The following is a 27648-nucleotide window of genomic DNA, read 5'->3' on the forward strand; positions in this document are numbered from 1 at the left end:
TGCTGTGTCCCCGAGTCTGTGGGGCTTCGTGATGGGTTGTCTTTCTGCAAAATGTTGGATCCTCAAGCCCAGGCTCTCCTCTGCCTTTCTTCACTATACAACCACCATATCTGTCGGGGGTGACACACACTGACGGATGTTCTCCTGTGATCTGTTGACAGAATGCTGCTTGGTGTCTTTATACGTCATTGTGACACTTTGTTCATGTTCCAACTGCTCGCCTTGACATGACGGGGCAGAACGGTGGTGGTGTCTGAAGCAAGGTTTTAAGCCAAGGATTTATTAAATGACCCGTAGTCAGGTCCTTTAATTGAAATTAGCGTATGTGATAGTTGAGGGTTTGCTGCACAGGTGTGAAAGGAGCTATTTTAGTTGAACCAGTCGCTGGTGGGGCTTTTCTTCCTGTGATGGTACAGGAAGTGATGCTAACACAACAAACTAAGGGCAGAACTGAAGGGATGTGTTTTTCTTCTGTTTTTTGAGAAAACATAAAATACTAACTTTATGTTCTGGACTCTATTTCCAGGTGATACAAACAGGAACATTGTAGAATCATGTTTAATCTATTCTCAATGTCAATTTTAAGACTTTATGAAAGCAAACCATATGTTTTCCATGGATGCCCATGTACATGTGCATGAACATAATCATATCTTGTTGAAAGCAGCAGTTAAAGAAAAGCAGGCTCTTAAGATCTAGGTCCACATGGTGTCTCGTCAGAAGTGGATGGACAAACGTGAGAGAACTCACCTTGCTAGAGGACCCAAGCGTCAACTTCCTCTATCATGCGATTTATCACTGCTACACTTACAGGAGTGGTTGTATTCCCAACATGAGAGAAGAAAGTTATCAGTAATTCACCTGCTATGTTAATGTTGCTGCATAGTGTTGAATTTATTGTTATCGTAAGAAATTAAACATGGACATTTGTAGGGTGGTCAGACCGTTCCAAATCAAGTTTCTACAGACTGAGTTCTTGTTAGGATGAACATTGAAAATCTTTCTCATTTTGTGTTTTGAGTCTTTCTCCTTCCCCTAAGTTTTCTAGATATTTTGGTATCTTACCTTTTCTAAGGTTTACTTAGTTGTATTAAATTAAGTATATATTTTTTCTTTTCTCTTCCTTCGAAAAGTAACATTCTTGACTTTCCCATTTGAAAAACAAATTAATATGAGATGTCGACTTAGTGAATGAGGCCAAATAGAACTAAAATATTTTGCCTTGAAGTAAGTGCACCTGTATATTTCCCTATGAATAGATTTGTAAATATATGTGGTATTTTATACACATGTACATACATACACAAGATGTGTGTACATGGCCATTCCCACACAGATTTTGACTATTTGAACTATTCATAGTTCATGTTATTTCAGTGCTTAGACACTGTCCCAAGGATTTTATAAATTTAGTTCTCACAACAACCTGCCGATGTAGGTGGTGATTACTATCTTCTTTTTACAGATGAGAAAAATAAGCCTATAGAGGTCAAGTACAGTGACAGAGCTCATATGTGTGTATGAGGTGGAGGTGGAACTGAAACCCAGGCCCTCTTGCTTTAGTCTATGCAGGCTTAACCCTTAGGCTATTCTGCCTTTCACCGATGCCCAGGATGCAATGCTTGTTGTCTTTGTATTTAGATAACGACACCAGGACCAACCACACTGATCGTTTCAGATCTGTATTTAGATATTATGTGTGGGGATTAAGCCTGTTCCAAGCTGTGATGCTATAGAGGAAAGAAACCCTCATTACATGGGTGAGAATAATTCTTTAGCTCAGTCATTTTATTCCCAAGTGATGATGAGACCAAAATTAAAGAAGCCAAAGGTGGGAATGCCCAGCCCCTGGGCATCACGTGCATTTGGCATCCTTGGAATCCAGCTGGATAATTTGAAAAACCCTAGAGCCTTGATTCTAGACTGAGTCCCAAATTACAGTCTGACTTATTTTTTCCCCACCTTTGAGGAATGCTTTTAGATGATGTGGAGAGATTTTCAGGGGGAGAAGAAAGTAGAAACGGAAAACAACTAGTGGAAGGGGTCATGGAAGGCATTTGTACTTTTCAGGGTTTTTTTTGTTTTTGTTTTTGTTTTAAGTATTCCAAGTTGTTCAGAAAAGGGATGGGGTAGAAGAGAATAACCACCCCTTATGTTCCTTTAAAATATCTTGAAATAATAGCTATAAAAGAGATAGGCCCATATGTCTAGTGGGGATCTCTATTTTATATACCCAGTATCTCAGTGCAAATACATTATTTGATCATAATGAAGATAAATTTGTTCTCAAAAGATAACTTTGCATTGTGGTATTTATATTGGTAGATCCAATCATGTCTGGGTGTTTTGTTATGACATACTTATATTTTATAAACCCCAATGTTGTCTATTAAAAGTCCTAAAGTTATATTATTATATAAATGCATTTTTCATATGATAAAATATTATTTACTTGACAGATGGCATCATCAGAAGGTGATTTTAAACAGCAAAGTTCTTCTGATGCTTTTAACATAGAATTGCATTTATGCAGTTTCGTTTTTCCACCGATATTTCAGGCACACACCTATTGTATCAAGGGAGGCAAGTTTGTGGGGCATTGATGGATTCTTTGCTTTATTACATTTTTACTTGGATGTTTGATCTAAAAAGTAATCTAAATCTACCATATATCAATGAGTATCTTCATAAAGCTATGATTTTAACATCTGTGACTTTTTTCCGATTTTTTGAGTATAGGGAAATAAAGAATTTACTTTTCAGAGTTGACAAGGACTGAAATATGATACACAAATTAAAGCATCAATCAACCTCTCCCTCAATAAAGTTAAAAAATACAACTGTCCACTTGTTTGGTGATATCCCATATTTAACATATATAGAATTTTTAGCTTTTAGAGATCCTAGAATATTGAGAAAATGTGAAGTAATGTCACGTAGAACTTAAAAACAACAGTAGCAGTAATAGAGCCAACCCTTCCAACACACGTACTTGTGCACACACACACACATGCATGAACACGAAGAAGCAGAGGACATTTGGGAAATTAAAAGTTGCTCTGTTGAATGTTTTGCGAAAGCAGTTTAGTAAAAACCAAAGGCAAGGGCTTGAGGACTGCTGTTTTCCATGATTTCTCTGTGGACCAAAAAACATTCAGATTCATTTTGCTTTGGTACAAATGACAAATGCAACATTGTTTTGAGATCAGACTCTTTAAATAATGCTGGTCAAATGTCTTTTTGATGCTTTCGATATTTATGTGTTAACTGTGTCTAAAAGGTTTACTTTAAGTTCTGTCACCAGTTTACTCACAACCAAATGCACCTGCATTTGATTAAGCTCTTCCATTGGCTATGACATCCACCAGAAGTCACAACTGGATGTGCAGAGGAGACATCGCTGCCCATTTGCTAGGTGTGTGTGCAGTTGATGCTCAAAAATTAAAAGTATTTGTGTAAAGCTGGAAAAAAGAAATTTCACAGTTACAATAACCAGAAGAAGAGGGGTTTTAGACATCTTAAAAGTGTGTATATATAAGTGCACACACAGATCCATATACACATATATGCAAAATATATAGGTATATTCAGTGCTTAAAATATTTGGCATCTTATTATTTGTTTTAACATATATAAGATAGTTTCCCTAGTCTTCCTTTTCATGAAGGACTACATAATATACTTTCAAAATATTTTAAAGTTTTTTTCAGCACTTTTTAAAAATAGGAACAATCCATCATTGCATATTGTAAGCATAATTTTTACAACATAATTGCACCTTCTATTGGCAGGTTCTCAGGCATTAACTAATTATGCAATTTAATAAAATTACAGTAATTGCATTAAAAAGATTATCTGTTAAAAATTTAAAAGGACACTATTAACTATTTTAGCATATTTTCGTGTTTATATTTTCAATTTTGTGAGTTGTGATTCCAGACAGAATCATAGATAGACTGACTGAAGTCACTTATTATTTTGGAGCATTCCAATTTTGACTAGTAAACATTAGATCTCAATTATTATAATCATAGCACAGCCATATTCACGTAGCCTGTTAGATGTAAATGGTTAGCTCCCTCTTTTGTGTGTAGGTCCAGGCTCTGTGTGGGACCCTGTGTCACTGCCACTGCCTTTTCTGAGCTTTCTGTTGGTGTGCACTTACAAGCACACATTTTCTGCCTTCTCTGAATTTTCTGTTCAGGATTCTGTGATGGTGAATACTGAGTGTCAGCTTGATTGGATTGAAGGATACAAAGTATTGATCCTGGGTGTGTCTGTGAGAGTGTTGCCAAAGGAGATTTGAATCAGTGGGCTGGGAAAGGCAGACCCACCCTTAATCTGGGTGGGCACCATCTAATCAGCTGCCAGTGCAACTAGAATATAAGCAGGCAGAAAAATGTGAAAACAGAGACTGGCCTGGCCTCCCAGCCTACATCTTTCTCCCGTACTGGATGCCTCCTGCCCTGGAACATCAGACTCCAAGTTCTTCAGTTGAGGAACTCAGACTGGCTCTCCTTGCTCCTCAGCCTGCAGATGGCCTATTGTGGGACCTTGTGATTGTGTGAGATAATACTTAATAAACTCATATATATTAACCACCAGATGCCAAGCAGAGCTCTACCTCAAGGCTATAACACTCAAATATGAATATATATATGTATTCATATTCCATTAGTTCCATCTCTCTAGATAACCCTGACTAATATGGATTCCCTTGTCTTTTACAGATTCCAAGTAGTGCAGTCTAATTCACTCTGCTTTCCAGAGATACCCTACTGAACTTGATCCAGATTTTAGGATCTTTAATCTTAAAGAAAAGACTCCAGAGGTCATGTAGCTCCTTAATGCAACTGATGCTTGACTACCACCTTCTTCAGGCTTGCCCCTTCTCCCGATCCTCCCTCTTTCCTCCTCTCTCTTCCCTTGTCTCCTTCCCCCTTCCACAAGCAGTGATGGTTTTGAGTATCTAATACACTGCTAGATATTGAAATGCAAAAATGAATTTTCATACTGAGCACTCATAAGTCTATCTACCCTCCTCCGCTATTTTCCACTCACCCTTCCTTTCCCCCTCCCTCCCTCTCTCTCTTCTTCCTCCTCACCCCATTTATCCCCTCTACTCTGCCTCTCTCCAGAAGCCCTCCTCACCTCCTTAGTTTCCCTACTTTATTCCCCCAACTTTCTTCTATCATCCTCCCTTATATTTGAAAACAAAATGTAGTGTTTTGATTATTCAAGCATATCATAAGAAAAAATGTGCTCTTTGGGAATTAAATTAGGTCATAAGCATGGAAATATTTTAAAAACATGGAATGGGTTACAAGTATGGGTAGGAATTACTACTATCTGATACAACTATTGGTGGATGATGGTATTCTTCAAATTCAGAGAAAGGCCTCACTAAAACACACACACACACACTCATGTGCTATTTCATTGCGAAGTGTTTTTGTGGACCTGGACTTGTTGAGAACCTGTTCAATGACAGGGTGGAAATGCAAAGCTTGGTATTGTGTGCTGTGGTTGGTATTCAGGAGTCAACCATTTCCAGGGCTACTTAATGTCTATTTAACCACCAGATGCCAAGCAGAGTTCTCCCTCAAGGCTATGATGATACTCTTTATGCTTGACCTAATAAATTCAGTTCATGTCAAAAATAGATGGCTTATGCCTGTAGTTCCAGCACTTTGAGAGACAGAGGCAGAGTTTGAGGCCAGCCTGGGCAACAGAGTGAGACCCCGTCTCAAAAAAAGAAAAAAAAAAGGAAGGATTTTATTTCAATGACTTAATACTTCAGGTTAATGTCATGTGTTGTATAGTTATGCAGTGTAACACGGCCTCATGATTGAAGGATTGTTTTAGTGTATTGCAAGCTGCAGAAAGGCAAAGGCCCAGTCTTTCATCTTTGTGCCTATCCTTACTGCTTAGGATAATGTTGGGTACACAGTAGGCATCTAATCAATGCTTCTTGGAAGGGTGCTAGAACTAGTGAAAACCATCTGTTACCAGATGTTGCTTTCTTTTTATTCTTACACCTCCCCTGATCATAACAGCCTGTGGCCGCATCAGTAGCTAAAATCCAAAAACAACCTAGCAACTTCATCATATTCTTGTCTGATACACATTTTTCTGGCTTTTTCTTGATCCTGCCCATCCAGGGATTGTGCTAATTAGTAGCAAAATGGCCAAAAGGCAGCCAGGAGGAGGAAGAGAGCTGGCAAATCTCTAACTGCCATCACAGCCCCTGAATCTGAGAAGATTCTATTTTTGATATTTTCAGAACTGAATGCCTTTTCTCCCCTTTCATTTGTTTCTATATGTGACACCTGGATGTGCAAACATTTTGTGTGATGCAAAAACAGAAAAGAATATTTAGAAATAGGGGGACCTGGTGTGTGTGAAGACAGTTATAACCAATTCCTTATGTAGGTTTTGACCTGTTGAAGAACCATGCTCAGCACTTAGATATCTGGCTAATTTGATATTGCTTTTTTTTTTGCAGTCTGAGCTTTGTCATTTGTTTCTAAGCTGTCATTTTTATTAGTCTCTCTGGCTGATCCTTTGGGGCTCCCCATCAGGTGGCATGTGCTCGCCATTGTCTGGCTGTGCTTGGCAAGCGGAGGGCCCTTTTATTGCTGTGTGACGTGGGCGTGCTTGCTGGGGTAGCCTGTAATTAGACCCACCACAGGTGACAGTTACTAGAGAGCCCAGTAATCATTCTAGCTGCCTGATCTGATGTTTATGGAGAGAAGCCTTCTTTGTGGTCTGGTCAGGGTTTACTACAGCGTGTTGTACTTTTGCTATTTGATTTATGATTTAGAAAGGTGTGTTTTGTTACTGCTCCCTTTATCTTGGGGTTGTGTCATTGGCTTTTTAAATAACAGATGTGTTTTAGAGGAAGATTTTTATTGTAAAGCCTGATCATCCACATCTCACGTATACGAAAAAAAAAAAAGATTTTGATGTTTAATCAAAATCGGGTTCAATATGTAATCATCTAAGCCTTGCTCTTGCACAGTGTTTACTGACTGTTCTAGTCTCCCTGGGATTCTCTTATTACCTAAATCCATATTGGTTTTGGCCTTTTAAAATGACTTTTCTATTGCTTCCCAAGCTCTTTAAAATTTCTGTTTTAATTCATTGTCTGGGATGCTTCATTTTGTCAAGGAAGAAAACCAAAACAAAACAGAAATATACTTCTGGGCCCCATTGGTGTTAGGCAAGACCCAACAGCTGTTGTTTTTAATATAGGAAAGATGGAGCCATAGACTAAGGTAGGAGGGGCTTTCATGGTCAATCTGAGGGGAAGAAGAAAGCTGCAGGCTTCAGAAAGTGATTTTCCCAAGGCCTCCTCATTTGTTTGAATAGAGGATTCTCAGTCCTACGCTACTTTTACAATGCACGGCTTGTATAGTCATAAACTTTGAAATTATGGTTTTAGTTCATGAGTACAAACTGCATATACACAGGATCCTTGGACTCTGCTTTTTTTTTTTTTTAAGGTACATTTTCCCTCAGGTCTTACATTTGAGTAAAAATAGTTTGTGAGTCTGTGGAGTTGCTATTCAGAGTGGTAACATGCCATAGGGAGATGTAAATCTGTATTGTTACCTCGTGCTCACTTGACTGACTCTTCTGTTAGAACAGGTGAATTTTCCTCATCAAAATGTTGTGTCCATGGTGATGAGAGTAATGAAGATGATAACGATGATAAGGATGACAAGGATGACGATGATGATGATGAACGGTGTTTTTGTGTTTGGGAGGTGTTTAAGTTTTGACTTCTGCTCTAAAACCTTGCTCTTTATTAGGCTTTAGTGACACTTTCAGTGAAGCCTTGTCTTACATTGTCTTCTCTTTAAGAAGGAATAGAGTATTGCTTCTTCAACTAAGTATGCCTTTGTTAATAGCCACATTTCTTCTGCTCTGGGTTAAGCTAGGTGCATGCAATTATAAACATTTTGTGTCCCATAGCAAGAGCAGTTTTCCTTGGAAATCACCGAGACCCTCAATTTTTTTTTGCAAGGAAACTTTTATAGGCTAATTCATTACCCCTCCTCCCCAAATTCTACTTTTCACAATAGGAAAATGCATAGTGTATTTAGCTGTTAAAAAAAAAATTAGCTGACTGTGGCCTCATTAACTGCACCTCTTTTGGCAAATTTGATTTTGCATTTCATTGGTAATTTTTACATTTTTAATAATCTACATGTTTTCAAAAAATTGATTTCCTGGAAATTTAATCAAAAACAGGGTTGGGGAATAAGAGGAGGGAGAGAAAAAAGGAAAAGGAAAGAAAAATGACAAATAGCTTGACAATCGCTTGAGTTTACTTAAAGATAGTCCTGCAGGTGGCGATAGAAACTCATAAATGATAAAATCCTAAGGTAAATTTCTGTGGGCTACTTCTTGGGAATTTAAATTTCAGCAATTTATTTTTAATTTGATACAATTGTCTACAAGCAGAAATTATTACATTAGTAAAAAAATTCAAATTTTCATGTTGTGTACTTTTCTGTTTTTATAATAATTTTCTTGAATATTCTGTAGCACGTTCTTCCTTATGCAGAACTAAGATCCAGATTACTGCCCAGTTGGTACAGATTTCATTAGGAGAATAACCATTTTAAGGCTTCTTTTTTTTTTAATTTCATTTTTACTTTCTTTAACCTGTAGCTAAAATTTGATGCTTATGCCATTGGCTAGGTTTAGCTTCTATAAAGGCTTTTGCTCTTGGGTGTGACATGGCTTAGGCATGATGCTGAGTGTGTGTGTGTGTGTGTTCACAGAGACATTCCTTCAAATCATAATATCAAATCTAGTTGCTTCCAGAGGCCATTTCCTCCCTTAGCTAGGTGTTTCAAGTTAGTTTTAATGTGACTAGGATCACAAATTTCTTGAGAGCTATTTTATCTAGGGATAAAAACAAAACATAAATATGTATATTGTTAACATTAGAAAATACATAGTGAATATGATAACATTTTTTCAATTCTTTTAGTTATTTTGGACATGAGGCATTGTCAAAGCAAAGTGAAAGCATTTGGAAGACAGGAGATCTTTCTTTTCTGCTAGTTAAGGTTCAAGAGTTTTTAAATTGCTTTTTCTGACTATATATATTCATTTATGTTTTTTTGAGTCTGAAAATGCAAACTCTAAAGGATAAAACTAATTTTCAACTTTCCTATTTTCTTGTAGTCTCATTTAGAAAACCTTTGCAGTGTACATTTTCAAGGTGGAGCTGCCTTGATTCTAAGAAAATGTAATTATTTTGGTTTAAACACTTTAGGCTTTAGATGTTGAGTGTCATCAACAGATAACTGTGATGGTCTTGAGCAAATTATGTGAATTGCAGTCTCTGCCTTTCTTCTGAACATTTCCCTAAGTCTTACGGTAAAGTTCAAACCAGTAATGTCTTATATGCTGTACCCTTGAATCCAGAATTTTTTTTATGGTATAATAGAAGAGGCAGAAAAGGAAAGAAAATAAACCTCTGGGCTTCTTATATTCTGTTTAAATTGTTCTTCCAATTACTCATGAGGGAGAGGAGTGGAATGCAAGTCAGACACTCTGAAAACCTATTTTGCAGCCTTCATATAAAAAATATTCAGTTCTCTGCTCTGTTAGCAGCTGACCAAAATCTAATCCATTAAAAAATATATCGTGGTAAGCAGTTCTTGAAAATGTTTATAATAAATGGTAAAAGCCAAGCTTCCACTGTGAGATTAGCAGTTGGAACAGGATGTGTTCATCAGGAAATAGGTTATTGCCTGACTAGTGTGTCCTGCAGAGTAGCCTGCAGGATAGATGAAGATTTAAAAGCTTGCAGTGGAAGGATTTTATTTGATTTTCCCCCTTTGCTTTCTTTTGCATATTCCAGTGTTGTTTATCACTCATGGTATTTTTCCCAATGACTCCCTTATGAAGTTCCTTTTACAAACAAAAAGTGTGGCATGTTTTGGGGGTTGGTTCCATTCACGCCCCATGATCATCTAATGACCTATGGGTATTAGTGTTGCTAATACACTTTTTTACGTTACAGACTTTGTAGCTTAAAGATAAATGTGAAAGAATATTTTCCAGAGATCTGGACCTACCCCCAGCTTCCATCTTAAAGATACAGGAAGTGCTGCAGAGAATTATGGTGTCTTTCCTGCTTTTTGCTTGACTGCAGTCCAGCCTGAGAGTCAGTGGACAGCAGTGCTCATGAATAATGCCTTCTATGTGGATGATACCTACAGTAACACAGGAGTGACTAAGAGATCAAATACACTGGCTAAAAAGCCTTAGGGAAGCATTATGTGTCTGAGGTCTGATCTATTGTCTGGGAGGTCGGAGAGTGTTAATGCACTCTGCAAAGATTACACTCCCTCTCTAATTGCTCAGACACTTCCTTAAAGGATTTAAACAGTCAGGAAAGGTGACGCTCCTTGTCAATTTTTGTCTTCTGCCTGCAGTTGAAGTTTATCTGTCTTTCCACTGAGACCACTAGATCAAGTAACCTAGACGGTGTCAAAGGCATAAACTCTGAATTAGGAATGAAGGCAATAAGAGATGTTATTTACCGTACCATTGTTACTTGCTCTTTAAATGCTCTGCATTCCATTTCTGGTGTTTATATAGTGAAAACGACAGCATCTCTGTGTTCCAAAGGGGGGCTGAAAAGTGTCCAAGGCTTCACTTTGACTTTTGATCAGATTTGTTTTCATAATCCTTTCGCAGTGCCATAACACCCCGTGCAGCATTCTGCTTTTAGGTTATTTCAGGTAAACATGTAGAAAATAGGTGAACTTTAGGATTTCCTCTGTGCATCCCCCTAACCTCACCCCTCCCCACACACCCCCATTCTGAGATGTTTTCCCTGAATCAGGCATATGCAAGACCAACCCCCATTTAGGACGTGATAACTTTGTCCAGACCATCATTGTAAACTTCAAATGATACACAGACACATTTGAAAAAAGGTCTCCTCTCTGCACTGGAGAATCCTAACTCAATCTTGTGTGTCTGAGAGCTGATATAGCAATTTTATCAGACTCTGTATCTCTTATATTGCTTTGATTATAACTCAGTGTTTCCTAAATGACACTGAAAAGCTTAAAGAAAGGTTTTACTAGTTCTTTCCCAATGGCAGTTTAGGAAATATCGGGGAGCTGTCTGTTTGCGAAGAGCATAATGAACTCCTTAAATTCATAGTCTGTGTTGCTGTAGGAATGAGTGGGGAGTGCAAGCTCGCATTCCACCTCGAGCATTTTCTACCCACTATGCACAGTTGCGTCATTGAGAAGTACGAATTCCTCTTAGATCAGTTCAAATTGCTAATATATGTGTCCTACAGCCTGCAATATAATATTTATGTAGCTTCCGAAAGAGACCTGGGAGGATTCCCTGTAATTCAAGATGGTAGTCTGACTGATGGGTTTAGAAGGATTTTTTTTTGTTGTTTTAAAGAAATTCTTGTTTGTCCCATGAGATTTTCACACTTTTCGGCTGACGGCGCTGTATTTTACTCATCCTGTATAAAGCTGTCAGTGTATTCGTTATATGTGTCTCTTGAAGACTCTGAGCAGATGACGAGAACAATTGCTGGAGGGGGAAAACACATTTGAATCAAAATCTTCAGAAGAGCATTTCTGTAGTCTCTCCTGTTCCTGCTTCTGCGTGGACTGTCCCTCGCGCTTTCTCTGATTGCATGTTATCTCACACTGTTGGTAGATTACACTGAATGTTTCATCTGTATATAAAAATTAAAAATTCAAACAAAAATCTGGCCCACATGAAGAACAGGCCCTTTGGGCATATGGTTCATTATGCATATTCGTTTAATTACTAAAACACTTGCGATGGCTTTAGTGCCCTTGCTTTCAACTTGCAAAGTTGGATCTCTTCTATTGCACAGAAAATATAGTGCAGAATTCTGTTTTGAAGGAGGAAAAAAAAAAGAAAAAAATAGAGCCTTTGAAGAAATTACTGGAATTCACTAAAAGGAGGTATGATTCTCAGTATGAAATAAATGGAAGAAGGGATTTCTCCCCTTCCTCGTCTTTGTCATCTCCTTCTCCCTGCCATTTCTACCACTACCCCGAAGGCTGTTTTGACTGTGGTTAGTTTATAAGTAATGTGAGACTAAGGATTTAGGTTTCAAACATGTTCCCTCTGAGCACCTCAAGTCTCATGATGAAGCAAAGTTTTATTGTTTAGAAGGGGGCTGCTATGAAAGTGTGACTTTAATTGATTTTTCAGGGCAAACAGGTGGTGATGGTTTAGACATCTACTGGCCTGAGTGCCACTCCTAATTTGGGGCTACACATATAATAGCTTTATTAAAATAAACAATCCCTTGGCTTTGGTTTTACCTGAACATCTGCCTCCTGGTTTTTAAAGGGCTTTTAAAAATATTTTCATTGTGTGCTTAAAAGGATCTGATCCTAAAATAGCTAAGAAAGACTTTATTTTCTATTTATGCCATCAAATTTTTTATTTTTATCTGATGTTAAAGACACTAAAACTTAGAAGCATCTTTAAATGGGATAATCAGTGCTTCAGTAGTCTTCTTTAGAGCACATTCATTTACAGGATGCAACAGATTTTGAATGTAGCAGGTCAAAAATTGAATTTGTAGTTGCTGGGTTTTGATTTGAAGTTTTATTTTGGTGCACAAAAGATTGTTTGAGTGAGTACACGTACTTGTGTGTGTGTGTGCGCACATGTTTTAAGACCATATTTTGGATTTATTCCTGAGCGCTGGTGATGTTTCAGCATTGTAAGAAAGCTTCTTGGACTTCTCTTGATCAGAATAAATTCAAGACTCCTAACAGCATTTCTAAGGGAAAGGAGGATCCAAGCCTTGGCATCGTTCTTGTTTTTAGTGGCAAGTATGTGTGGCTCTGATACAAGCACAATTTTGCTTTTCAATTAAGCAAATAGGTAGTCTATCTGAGTAACGGGAGACCATCCAAGACATTCTTGATACGATTCCTGAAGGAATTGTACTTTGCTATAAATAGCATCACTCACTAATCACTATTGGAGGGTTCCTGAATTAGGGCACCTTAGTCGGTTTTAAGCACATTGAATATGTACAGAGCTATTGCAGGCTTAATGTGAACTTACTGCAAGCCTGCTTCTTTTAGTGCCAGAAATAAAGCTGCAAGTGGAGTAACTTAATACAGTGAACTGCTTTACTCTATCACTGCAGTAATGCTAATTAGATACACTTGCTTTATTACCCAGAGCATTTTTTTCTGTGTTCATTCTGATCTAATCTTTCTATGAGCATAAAGGAGTAAGTCATGAAGGAGTAAGTCGTAAGTGTTATGTTTAAGCTTTTAGTCACAATTGCAGCCTAATGTTCATGTGAGCAAAGTCAGAGAACACTCTTAGAGAATGCTTTGTCCACTTACAGTCCAATTAGAATCCCATTGGACTTCTCCCATGGAGGGCCCCACAGTGCCAGAAATTACGCTTCTGAAATGAGTAAGACACTTATCGATACGTTTAATGGAATTTTGTTCTTGACCTCTTCATCTACCCACCTTTATGGAGAATAAATAAATGTGTGAAGATTTTTTCTCCCTTCCTTTAATCAGAGCAGAGAATTTGCTGATGGCTTTGAAAGATGTATTTACCAAAATCAGACTTTCAGCTGCTCAATTACCACCTTCTGCAAAGACGCATAATGAGAAATTTATTGTCTGATTCTAGACCTGAAATTATGATCATTCTAGGGGGAAAAAGCCAATAGTGCAGCACATTAGATGCTTTTTCTCTTTCATTTAGTTCAGTGCTTTTCTACTTTTGAAACTACTTTTTCTGCCTTTATGAGTGGTGTGGGGATTTTTATTTTCCCATACGTGATTGTTTGACTTTTTTCCATTTATATAAAATCATCACAAAATGTAGAATATAGTGTGGCCAGTAGCATGATGCAAACATTAAGGGGGTGGAATTTTAATAAATGCTTCACATTTAAGAGAATAAAAACTAATAAGAAGTGAATGTATGATATAGATTAGAAGCCTTCTTTTCCCCCTGTTTAAAAAAGTCCATTAATATATTCTAAAGAGGAAAATAAAAGTCAACAAAAACTTCATGTCTAGAGCAATGGAGTCTAAAAGCCTCTAATTTATATTTAATATTAATATATTTTATATTTTATATGTACTTTCTTTAAAATTAGAATGGATCAGCCATATTCTTCATAGAAATGTTCAGTATAGTGATACTGTGAAACTGACAGTTTGAAAATGATATGCATTGTTTATTTAAATAGTCATAGAGGATAATAAAAGTGAGAAACATATAATCGAGATGTCTACCTACCAAAGCACTGGGAATAAATGGCCAGATGGGGTTCTACCCACAACAAACTAGAACTACTTGATGGAAATGTGTCTTTAAGAGCCAGACACCAAGTCTGATATTCCCCTAATTAACTGACCAGGTCACTCTATGACACATAGAATTAGTCAAAGACAATGTCAAGTAAACACCAGAATTAGTACATTTCACTGCTCATGGATCTTAAGAAAACAAATGGTTAAAGAATTTTGATTTGGTAACCTTTCTTTATATTATGGAACCGAGAGCATGACTTAGAGGTATAAGTGGAAATATGAAGGTTTTATTAGAGGGCAAGGAAGAAAAGGGAGGGTCAGGGCAGGAAAGGACATTTTGATTCTGGAGCTTCATGAAGCTGAGATTTGCCAAGGCCGTTCTTCCATTGTTGGTGTCTCTTTCCCTTTCTCTAAATAGGGCCTTGACTGGGAAGAACATGCCACCTCCTACACCTACTGATTTCTTCCGAAAGTGTAGAATTGGTTTTCTGGTCAGTCTAAATAGCCTTTCATAGTTTCCTTATGTATCTTCACCCCTTTTACATTATATAGGCAGGCATCCTTTTATCAGGCTTCACTTTATTGCACTTTGCACATACTGCTTTTTTTTTTTTTTTTTTTTTTTTTTTTTTTTTTTTTAACAAATCGAAAATTTGTGCAAACCTGCATCTAACAAGTTTATTGACACCATTTCTACAAAAAAGCAAGTTATTCAGAAGTTCTAGCTGAGATAATTGATAAAGGTGGCTACACTAAACAGATTTTCAATGTAGAAGGAACAGCCTTCTATTGGAAGAAGATGCCATCTAGGACTTCCATGGCTACAGAAAATGCTTTACTTTAAAGCTTCAAAGGACAGGCTGACTCTCTTGTTAGGGGTTAATGCAGCTGGTAACCTTAAATTGAAGCCAGTACTCATTTAGCATTTTAGAAATCCTAGGGCCCTTAAGAATTCTGCTAAATGTACTCTGCCTGTGCTCTATAAATGGAACAACAAAGCTTGGATGAGAGCACATCTGTTTGTAGCATCATTTACTGAATATTTTAAACCCACTGTTGAGATCTACTTCTCAGAAAAAAACTGATTTTTTTCAAACTATCACTGCTCATTGAACACGTACCTAGTTGCTCAAGAGCTCTGATGGAGATATACAATGAGATTAATGTTGTTTTCATGCCTCCTAACGTAACATCCATTCTGTAGCCCATGGATCAAGGACTAATTTCAACTTTCAGGTCTTATTAAAGAAGTATATTTTGTAAAATGATAGCTGTCATTGATTGTGAATTTTTCTGATGGATCTGGACAAAGTAAGAACCTTCTTGAAAGGATTCACCATTCTAGATGCCATTAAGAACATTTGTGATTCATGGGAGGAGGTTAAAATATCAATATTAACACGAGTTTGGAAGGAGTCAATTGCAGCCTTCACAGATGACTTTGAAGGGTTCAAAACTTCAGTGGAAGAAGTAAGTTTAGATGTGGCAGAAATAGCAAGAATAGAATTAGAAATAGAGCCTGAAAATGTGACTGAATTGCTATAATCTCATGATGAAACTTGAACATATGAGAAGTTTCTTCTTGTGGATGAGCCGAGAAAGTGGATTCTAGAGATGGAATCTACTCCTGGTGAAGATGCTGTGAACATTGTTGAAATAACAAAGGACTTAGAATATTCCATATCTCGGTTGATAAAACAGTGGAAGGGTTTGAGAATGTTGACCCCAATTTTGAAAGAAGTTCTACTATGGGTAAGATGCTGTCAAACAGCATCACATGCTACAGAGAAATCTTTTATGAAAGCAAGAGTCAATTGATGTGATAGACTTCATTGCTGTCTTATTGTAAGAAATTGCCACAGCCACCCCAGCCTTCAGCAACCACCACCCTGATCAGTCATCAGCCATCAACACTGAGGTGAAACCCTCCACCAGCAAAAAGATTATGACTCACTGAAAGCTCAGATGATAGTATGTTTTTTTTTAGCAATGAACTGTTTTTAAGTGTATTTACTTCACCTTTTTAGACATACGCTGTTGCATACTTAATGTTGCAACTTACCATTGCATATGTTGCTGTACACTGTACTAGACTATATCACAGTGTAAACATAATCTTTATTATGTACTGGGAAACCCAAAAAATTGTGTGACTCACTTTATTGTGATTTTTGCTTCCTTGTGGTTGTCGGTTGTCTGGAACCAAACTCACAAGATCTCAGATGCATGCTGTACAATTGTATTAATGTTCTTTTGCTACTGTGACAAATTATCAAAGAAAGACATAAGTGGCTTAAGATGACACAAATGTATTATCTTACAGTGCTGGAGGTCGGAAGTCTAACCCTGGTCTCATTGGGCTAAAATTAAGGGAGGGCTCTGTTTCCTTCTGGAGGATCTCGGGGAGAATCCATTTCCTTTGCTTTTCAACTTCTGAAGGCTGCCCCCACATCCCTTGGCTCATGGGCCATTCCTCCATCTTCAGATCCAGCAAGGGAAGATTATTGAGTTCGCCTGTCACATCACTCTGACCTTGTTTCTGCCCTCCTGTCTTTTCTGGGCTTTCCTCTGCTTCCCTCTTCAACTTTTAAGAACCCTTGGGATTGTATTTGTCCCACTCCGGTAATTTGGATCATCTACCTATTTTAAGGTCAGATGATTAGAAAACTTAGCTTCGTCTGCAACCTTAACTCTCTTTGTCCCATAACATAACAGGTTCTGGGAAATAGGATGTGGGTGCCTATTTGGGGTTCCATTATTCTGCCTACTGCAATGAGGTCATGCATTCCTGTCTTCCATTCACATGGCTTCCTGAAGGATAAAGATTTCTAAAGCAAGCTCTGGTTTCTTGCATACGAAGTGTTTCAATGAGAGGCTTAAATTTGGGAAAAGGGAAGAGGTTATGTACTATAGACATTTTAACCTGAGAGTGGCTGGGAGGACAGCAATTAGAAATATGTAGAAGTCACATGTTGCGGGCAACATGAAAGATCTTTGATACTTGGTGTGTTCAGTCTCCTTTCCCCATGGCTGGAGGGCAGGAAGTCTGGGAGGAAGCTGTGTACCTGTCCACACCATGGGTCTTAGGCATGTGAGCTTTCATGGGGAGAGGAATGGATGGGCTAGTTCCAGGGGCCAACCAAAAGCGAAAAGAGAATAGAGAATAACTTGGAGGGTTGTGTAGGACTCAGAAATAATTCCTAGTTAGTGGGTGAGTGTAAGGGGCACTAAATCCATGGTGTTTCCCCACATGACTCTAGACAGTTAGTCAAACTTCAAGCCACATTTTGAAAGCAAGTAAAATCTTGTGTTCTCTGTAAAACATCCTTTAGCATCCCAAGCAAAAGCGATCTTGCCTTTTCCCGGTGACTGTCACAGTGAAACTCTTCCTAATTTTTTTCCCGTTTCCCATTTCCCTTGCCCACTTCCATAATTAAGGGTACCATGTCACCTGATGTATCTAGTTAAACATTTGATCATATCATTTCTTTGTTTAGAAATCCATTCTCATTTCAAATCACATTCTCAACTTCCTACTGTGACATACAGGATTTTCCATGAACTGGTCCCCACCGTGTTCTCCAACCTTATTGCCAGCCGTTGGTCTATGAACCAGCACTGTTGGATGTTTTACCATCTCCAAGCATGTGAAGCCTTCTTAAATTTTTACCATTGTCATATCTTTTACTTTTACTCCCTCCTTCCCACTAAACTATCAATCATCGTCTTTTTTCTTTTTTTTTTTTTTTTGTAAAGATGGGGTTTCCACTGTGTTGCCCAGGCTGGTCTCTAACTCCAGGGATCAAGGGATCCTCCTGATTTGGCCTCCCAAAGTGCAGGGATTACAGGCTTGAGCCACGACTCCTAGGCTAAACTATTAGTCTTACCTAAGCACTTTCATTGTTTAGCATTGAGCCTAACACAAAGTAGTAACTGGGTATATGTCTTCTAATTGAACCAATGAATTATCTGAGTGCTTTTCTACAAAAATAATTAGTGAAATAGAGCCTAACAAACTTTATCTTCCAAGTGATTTTCTTCACAATTACATCTCTGTCCTTTCACTTGGATGTAACCAGTTACCCAATTTATAACACATGACGGCAACCATTCGAGTTCATCATTGCATTTAATCCTCTCAAGAGCCCTTGAGGCAGATATTACCATTCCCATTTCACAGAAGAAAAATGTTTGATAATGTTTCCAAGATCACACAGCTAGTATGGTAGAGCCATGATTTAGATCCAAAGTGAATATTTTCTACACACCTGTAAATAAATATTTACTGTTAGAAAATTTAATTGCTTTAAAACTGTTGGAAATAACACAAAAGGGAAAAGTACAACAGAACAGTTAAGAGCATTTGACTCCATATTCAAACTCCCCCAAAGTCAAACAGTAATGATTTTATGTCCTTATTTAAAAAGAAATGTTCCTTTGACTACTATGGAATCATACATAATGAGGTACCCTGACATTTGTACTTAAAACTATACTTAAATAAGGCAAAGTGGGGGCTTGAATTTAGATATGTGTGTGCACATAGGTGCATGTGCATGTAAGAGTTCATATTGGCGGCTGCTGGATAATAAAACCATGCCTTATTCACTGTAGAGCAGTGATTGATAAAACTATGTCTTATTTACTTACTCAGTTTAGAAGAAACTGAGTTTAGCAGCACAGTGCCTCAGATGTAGTAAAAGTTTCATGAATGTTGGTTGAAAGAATGTTTTTTATTATTATTATACTTTGAGTCCTGGGATATATGTGCAGAATGTGCAGGTTTGTTACACAGGTATACATGTGCCATGGTGGTTTGCTGCACCCATCAGCCTGTCATCTACATTAGGTATTTCTCCTAATGCTATTCCTCCCCTAGACCCCCACCCCCAGTCAGGCCCCAGTGTGTGATGTTCCCCTCCCTGTGTCCATGTGTTCTCATTTTTCAACTCCCACTTATGAGTGAGGACATGTGGTGTTTAGGTTTCAGTTCCTATGTTAGTTTGCTGAGAGTGATGGTTTCCAGCTTCATTCATGTCACTGCAAAGGACATGAACTCATCCTTTTTTATGGCTGCATAGTATTCCATGGCATATATGTGCCACATTTTCTTTATCCAGTCTATCACTGATGGTCATTTGGGTTGGTTCCAAGTCTTTGCTATTGTGAACAGTGCTGCAATAAACATACGTGTGCATGTAGAAATAATGTTTTAGTTGGTTGATTAATTCAGTAGTTTTAGTTGATTCAGAAACGGTGATATATTTGATCACCTTGACTTTCTGGGCATTGATGTAGAGTATAGAATGGAAATAAACCATTCCCCAGAACTTTTCCACGTTCAGGCTTTCCAAGCCACTCACAAATGTGCACACTGAGGATGCATTAGGGAAACGTTTGGGATTGTACATTCAGGAGACTCTCAAGCTCTGTCCTCTTGCATTTGTATTTATCTAAAGCTATAGTTTGGATTCTGATTTAAGGGGTCTTCCCCCTGGGCCACTGCACTTTACATCCTGCCTCACTGTGACATTACCCCACTGCAATGTTGGATAACAACAAGTGGCATTTGGTTAGACCTTTCTTTAAATGCTTAAATTTTGACTTCAGTTCCAATTCAACAAATGTTTGAGTATTTATATCATATAAAACCTTATACTATGTTTTATAAGAAATATAGAGATGAATTATATATGATTCTGGATTTCAAAGAGCAAAATAATTCTGGTGCATTCAATAGATACGAACAAAATTAATCATGATGCCAGGCGAAGTATGTGCCAGGTATCTTATAGAAAGAATGGTTTGCTCCAACCAAGGGGGCCAGTAAAGGAGAAAAATGAACATTCCTAGAGACACTTTAAATTAAGATATTCAGAAGAAAAACAGAGGCAGATTTTAAGAATGGCAAATTTATATGCCTGGAATTTAAGAATTACGGTAGGAAACAGAGTGAGAAAGAATTGCATATGGCATATGTGAAGGTCAGACATATTTTGATTTGATGGGCTGGGAATTGCAAACTGATAGTTTTAGACTGTCTGTAGAGAGCAGGAAAAAATAAAAGACCTTGAGCACAAGAACACTGAGATGAGACCTATGCTTTGAGTGATTCCTTTGACCCTGATGTGAATGGATAGACACTGGAGCAAGGTATTATGAGCATTGTACAAATTAGAAGTGTATTCAAATCATCTGGGTCTTGGGTGTGAACAATTGTGGGGCCACATTTGGCCAACTCTGAGGGGTATGTGGGTGTGTTTGGGGGAAGGAGAAAGAGTAAACAGATTATTGTAAAGTGATTGAATTTGTTCTCCATGTTTAAAAATTGAAGGAGTTCACATCATGAACATTTAAAAAATCATTTCATTTGAAAATAGGTTAAAACTCACAAGAAGTTAAAAAAGAAATAGTGCAAAGAGTTCTCGTGCCCCCTTCAGCCAGTTTCTCCCAATAAATATCTTACGTATCCATAGCACATTTTCAAAATCAGGAAATTCATAGTGGCACAATACTGTTAACTCAGGTATGGACCTGATTCACATTTAATCAGCTTTTATGTGCATTTCAGTGGTGGTGGTATGTAGTTCACACATCAGATAAACATCACCACAGTCAAGATACAGAATTGTTCTGTCATCACAAAGAACCTCACTTGTGTGGCTCCTTGATATCCACACATCCTTAACCCTAACCCTGGCAACCACTTAACTATTTTTCTTCACTATAATTCTATCACTTTGAGAATGTCATACAAAAAAGAATTATGCCATACATAACCCTTGAGATGGGCTTTTTGCATTCGGCGTGATGGCCTTCAGATCCATCCAAGTTGTGTGCATTCATAGTTCATTCCTATTGTGAACTCTTGAAAAATGATAAGCCTGGGTAATGTCAGATCTAGTTTTGCCTGAAACAGTCAGCTGAAACTGAGTAAGAAACAGTAAGAAATAGACCCCTTGGAGAAGGGATGCAGTCTGAGCTTACCGTGGTCCCCACCACACCCTATAGTCTACCACTTGGGCTACATTTCAACTACTTGACCCCTGAAGCATTTTAATTGGCAGTTCTTGGCAGTGGCTAACATTTCTGAAATGGATATAAGACGATCTGTGTTTCACAGGTTACTGTATGTGATAGAGAAAAGAAATGGTATCCCTTTCTCAGGTAAGTTCAGAATACAAAGTCTCAAAGAGTAAGATGTGACATTATTATTTAAAAAATGTAGCCGCCTGTAGTCTCAGCTACTCAGGAGGCTGAGGCAGGAGAATGGCCTGAACCCGGGAGGTGGAGGTTGCAGTGAGCCAAGATTGCACCATTGCACTCCAGCCTGGTGACAGAGTGAGACTCCATCCCAAAATAAATAAATAAATAAAATAAAATAAATAAATAAATAAAGTGGCATGCCCTATTATGTTTATGTAATGTCTATGAATTTATTAGGCCATGGATTATTTTTCAAGTGCTTTTGACTACAAAGGATTTTTGTACAGGTATGGGGTGGAGGTGTCAGAGGCTGAAGGGTGGGGCTTTCGGGAAGAGAGACTGTTGCCCTTTTCCATGTCCATCAATAAAGAGGAGCAAAGCACAGTGAGAACTGAAGGTCAGGACCTCAGCATCTCTCCACAATTTTGTAACCATCATAATCTGGGGGGTGTGCGTGTTGTTTGGTTAGTACCTGTTTTCCTTTTCGACTTTCTTCGTCACCCTGGCCTTTATCACTTTCAAAATCGGCACTTTGTCCTTCGTGACAGTTGTTAACCAATGGCAGTGGCTGCTTGGGAACCCTGAAATCATGGCTTTTGGAAGCATTCCTAGGCCAGTGCAGAATCACGCTCAGTGTTTCCAGTGGTACGTGATCTACTGTAGGGGAAAACAGATGTAAGATATGTCACATGTACAAGGGAGTTTGTAAAACGATGTATGCACACATATATGCAGTTTAAAGAATGATAAGGTAAAACATCTGTGTACCTACTGCCCCACTTACAAACTGAACATTTTTTGAAGTTCTTTCTCTACTTCTTTGTAACTGAATCCTTCTTCCTGCTTTGTCCCCACGAGTAATGGTAATACTAAATGTTGCATGTCACTCACTGTCAATTGTGGTTTTGCCATCTTTGTGTCTGTCTTTCAACAATGTATTCAATTTTGTCTGATTTCTGAAGGTTTTAGAAATCATAAAAAAATGTTAGGTCTTATTCTGTGACTTGCATTTATTTACTTAGTATCGTTTCTGATGTTCATCTATGTAGTTCATTTACATTCTGTATAGTGTATAGCTGTATGAGTAAATTATTTATCCATTCTATTCTAGATAGACCTTTGAATTGATTACATATTTCGATATTTTCATTTTGTTTTTTGAGTCTTTTTGCCATTATCAAAAGTACTCTTGTAAACATCATTGTACATATCATCTGGTGGACACGTGTGAGAATTTAGAGCAATAGTTCCCGGTGGGGTGCCTGGACAGCAGCATCTAAAAACTTTTCAGGAATGCAGTTTCTTGGGCCCCCCCTCCAAATCTGCTGAATCAGGAACTCTGGGGATGGGACTTAGCAATCTTGTTTAAATAAGGCCTCCAGGTGCTTCTCATTCAGGCTCAAGTTTGAGATCTACTGCTCTAGGGTATATGCCTAGGAGTAGGACCGCTAGGTTTTGGGATACACAGTTTCTGCTTCATTAGTTAATGCCAACCATTTCCCAAGTGATTACTGAACCATCAGCATCAAATGAAAGTTATGATTTTGCATCTTAGAAAACTCTTGGCATTATCTGACTTCTTAATTTTGTCAATCTGGTGTGTCGAAGGGGTACTTTGGTGAGGTCTTAATTTGCATTTTTTATTATAATACTTACACGTTTCATATGTTTGGGGGCATTTGGATCCCTCCTCCTTTGCTCTGTCTTTGCCTAATTTGCCTAATTTTCTTCTCCCCCTACATTTTTTGTTGTTTTGTATAAGTATTTAATCTAGATACACATTCTTTGTACTTAAAATATCTTCTAGAGGTTTCTATTTTTTTCATGCTGTTTGTTTTATCTTTTGATGAACATAATCTTTAATATCAAAATTACCCAATTTTTCCTGTGGTTGGTGCATTGCGTGACATGTTTGAAGAATCCGAAGTTCTTATGCCCAAAGTCATAAAAATATTCTTTGATTTTTTTTAAATTTTACATTACATCTTTAAATCTACTTGTGTTTTAATTTCATTTTTGTGTTCTGGGTAGCATCCAAATGACTTGGTATCATTTATTGACTATTCTTCCTTTTCTCAATGATCTGCAATTTCTACGAAGTCATAAATCAAGTTTACATACGTAGATTGGCTTCATCATTGGTCTCTTGTCTATTACTGTACCAGTATCAGACAAATATTTAGGTTTAGCACAGTTCTTCCCAATTTCCTTTTCTTCTTCAAGAATGTCTTGGTAAGAAAACTCGGCTCTTTGCTCTTCCATATAAGAGGTAGAATTCACTTTTTGCGTTCCACAAAAACAGGACAAGACAAGACCAATATTGAAAGTAAGTCAGAGGCAAACTTATTAACTTTCAAAATCAATACATTATAAAAAGAACAGCAGAATGATACCAAGTTGATTAGCAGGAGTAAAAAAAAAAAACACAAAAATCATGTGTAAAATCAAAAGAAAAAACAAAAATAAAAGTTATTTTTTTGAAACACTTAAGAGAACTGATTATTCTTTTCTCAGCGTTTTCAATGTACAAAGAGAAAAGACACAAACAGGCATTGGAAGGGGAGATTATTCAGATGAGGCAGAGATTAAACATAACAGGATATTATGACCAATTTTAAACTTAAAATGTTGAAACTACATGAAATGAATAAAGCTTATACAACAACTTATCAAAGTTGCAAAAGAGACTTAAACAGTACTAAATCCATGAAATAATTGAATCTATAATTTAATATCATCCCAGAAAGCTAAACCTAAGGCTCAGGCAACTTTAGAGGCAAGTTTTACCGAACATTAATGGGTTAGGTAAATCTTATACAAACGGTTTCATTATTTTTCTTCTGGTTATTACTATTTTTTGGACATGTCAATTGTCAGTTTTATTATTGCTCCATGGAAGGCAAAGTGTCTTTTTTACTCCTGTGCCTGCCTTTCAAACTTGCTTTTGACCATTGATTATTTTCAGTTTTACTCTGAGATGCCAGAGAGAGAGAGAGAGAGAATGTGTGTGTATGTTTCTCTAGTCATCCTATTTGGCATTCCTTAACTTTATGACTTCACGTCTTTTATAAATTTTGAAAGATTCTCATCCAGTATCACTTATAGCTTTTTCCTAGTCTCTCTTTTCTCTCTCTTTCTGGATATCAAAATTTTACATATAAAGTAAACCTTTCTCAGTGTGCCATACTTCTTCTTATTCTATTTCTAGTTTTACCATATCTATCTCTACTTGAAGTGTAGATATTTTCTACTAATACTCCAAATTATTAATTTAATTCCCTACTCCAAATCACAAATTCTCTCTTTTGCTTTATCTGTTCCACTATTAAATTCATTTATTGAGCTCTTCATTTTGTTTATGAAGTTCTAGGTGTTTATTTGGTTCTTACAGATCTCAGTTCTCTGCTGGTATTGTTTTCACGAACATATGGATTATAATTATTTTAAAATCCATATCTTATAACTCTAATATCTAAATCACCCATTTGTTCTGGTTATCTTTTTTCTTTTGATTTTTGGTCATGTTTTTTCCTTCTGTCTATACCTGATTATTTTTATTAGAACATTTTAAAGGGGGCGTGGACTATGTTATCTTCTACCAGAGAGGATATAGAGTGGGCATTTAGAATATAGCAAGTCACTCTGATCCCATTAGAGATGGAGATGATCCAAGGTAGGATTCCAGGCGTCTTAAGGATTCATCTATTTCTAGTTTTGTAGGATTCCAGGCGTCTTAAGGATTCATCTATTTCTAGTTTTACCCCATGCCTAGCCCTTTTTGGATTCTCAACAAAACCATGCAGTATTTACTGGGGCCCTTCTTTTTAAATAGTCCCTCACCTCTAATTTTTGTCTCCCAACTCTGTGACATTGCCAGAAGATTTTAGCAGCCACTTTCTGCTTGGTCTCAACCTTCATCCTAAGCATGCATGGCTTAAGAATTAGTAACTGTTTTAAGGAGAAATGAATGTAGAATGTCCAGCTTGACTGTCTGCTATTCTTTTTTTATCCTGTATGTTTTTGTCTTTTAAGTCCTAGCTGCTGCAGTTACCATGCATGCACTCCAATTTTTGCCTCCCCAGATTTTTAAGATTGAAGCAAACTCTATGTTAGTACTTTGTACTCTGTTGATTGCTGTGTTCTGCACAGTGAATTGACAAAAACAAGTGTATTAGTCCATTCTCACGCTGATATGAAGACATACCTGCGACTGGGTAATTTATGAAAACAAGAGGTTTAGTGAACTCACACTTCTGCAGACTTAACAGGAAGCGTGGCTGGGAGGCCTCAGGAAACTTACAATCATGATGGAAGGCGAAGGGGAAGCAACATGTCTTACCATGGTGGGGCTGGAGAGAGACAGCAAGGAAGAGAGAAGTACCACACACTTTCTAACAACCAGATCTCATGAGAACTCACTCACTATCACGAGAACAGCAAGGGAGAGGTTCACCCACATGATTTAATCACTTCCCGCCAGGCTCCTCCCCCGACACGTGGGGATTACAAGTGGAGATGAGATTTGGGTGGGGACACAGAGCCAAACCAACCCTGAAAGACGTGAAGCAGTGGCAAACTAAGGGAGTGCATTTGTTTTTGATCCTGTCTCCTCAGGTCCTAGAGGCCTTGATTATTCTCAGATATCTTCAAATTGTTTGTTCGTGTATATTAAGCAGATGTCACAGCTTTTTTTTAAAGGAATATTGAGAAAAATCTTCTCCTTCGTACTGAAAAGCTGAAGTTTATCTTGCCCTTAACATGCCAGCTTAACAACAATAGTATAGGAATTCTTTAGATCAAACCATACCTCTCCCAATTTGTAGGCTTTTGCTTTTCTCTATTTAAATTCTGGACAGTCTCATTACAAATTATGCTTCACTTTTGTAAGTCAATGTTTATTTACACTGGCATGCACATTTACCATTGTTTTTGAGCACCATACATTTTTGCATTTTGCCTTTATACTTGGGGCAGTTGTCCTTCTGTTTGAAGTATATCTTTGATATTTAAGTTCATGAGGGTCTTCTGGTGAGAAGCAGTACTAGCTCATGTTTTTCTGAAAATGTCTCTGCTTCACTCTCCTTTAAAGATAATTTGTGACATACAGGATTCTAAATTGAAAGACTGAAAGAATATATATGTTAAATTATTCTACTGTCGTCTTGCTTTCCCTGTTGCCTTGAGGAATAAAGTCACTCAAATTACTTTTCCTTTGTAGTTGAACTATTTTTTCTCTCTAGCTGCTTTTAAGTGTTCCTCTTTTCCCCAGTTGTTTTTTCAGTTCTGCTATGACAGTTTTAGATATAGATTATTCTTAATTTATCCTGACAAGGAATTTTTAGGGGAAGGGGGGCTTCCTATATTAATCTTTCAGCATTTCTGGAAAATCCTCAGGCATTTTTTCTTTATATATTGCTTTTTCTCCATTTTCTGTTTAACCCCTTTCTCCACCCCAGACACCTATCAGACCTTCTCATTTCTACCTTCCATGTGTCTTAACCTCACTTGTATATCTATAACCTTGTTTCTGTGGTCTGTGTCCTCAATAATTTCTCTGGAATTATCTCTCAGTTCACTAATTTTCTGTTCAGCTGCTTTTAATCTGTTAATTAGTGTACCCATTGTGTTTACATTTTATTTTCTCTCCTTTGTAGCATTCCTCACCAATAACTCAGATCACATAGTCCATCTTTAAAAGAATTTCCTTGCGTTCTCTACTTTCATTAGACTTGATTAACAGAACCTCAGGTAAGCATGGCTCCAAAAAAACATATTTAGTGCATCCTGACAATTGTATTACACTTCTATAATCCACTCTCCTTTTCACTCTTCTAGACTATTTCATAACTTCTCTTCTGCCTTGAACTTTTAATACTTCTTTTCCTCATCCTCACTCTCATAGAATGACCATGATTGACATAAGTGCCCCTCTACTGCTACCCTACCCCCTCTATATCTATCCCCATCCCCCTACCGACGTCTATGCCTGTGTCATCTGCTTTTCCTTCTGTAGCTATGGATGACCTGAATTGTTGCTAAGACCAACCCTCCATTTTACAGTGGATTCCACCCTTATCACTGATTCAAAAGTAGTGCTCCAACT

The 27648-nt window shown here is 37.5% G+C and overlaps 1 protein-coding gene across 3 annotated transcripts in view; it reads left to right on the forward strand.

Moving 5' to 3' along the window:
• Positions 1 to 27648, forward strand: part of MCTP2 (multiple C2 and transmembrane domain containing 2) — a 254972-nt gene that overhangs the window by 174216 nt on the left and 53108 nt on the right. Inside the window, exon 18 of one of the 3 annotated variants that reach the window (XR_008513796.2) lies at positions 27200 to 27293. The exons of the other annotated variants lie outside the window; for them this stretch is intronic. The gene's annotated coding sequence lies outside the window, so the exon portion shown is untranslated. The remainder of the gene's footprint in view (positions 1 to 27199; positions 27294 to 27648) is intronic. 3 annotated transcript variants of the gene reach the window in all.

Source organism: Pongo abelii, chromosome 16, assembly GCF_028885655.2.
Source record: "Pongo abelii isolate AG06213 chromosome 16, NHGRI_mPonAbe1-v2.0_pri, whole genome shotgun sequence".
Lineage (NCBI taxonomy): Eukaryota > Metazoa > Chordata > Mammalia > Primates > Hominidae > Pongo > Pongo abelii.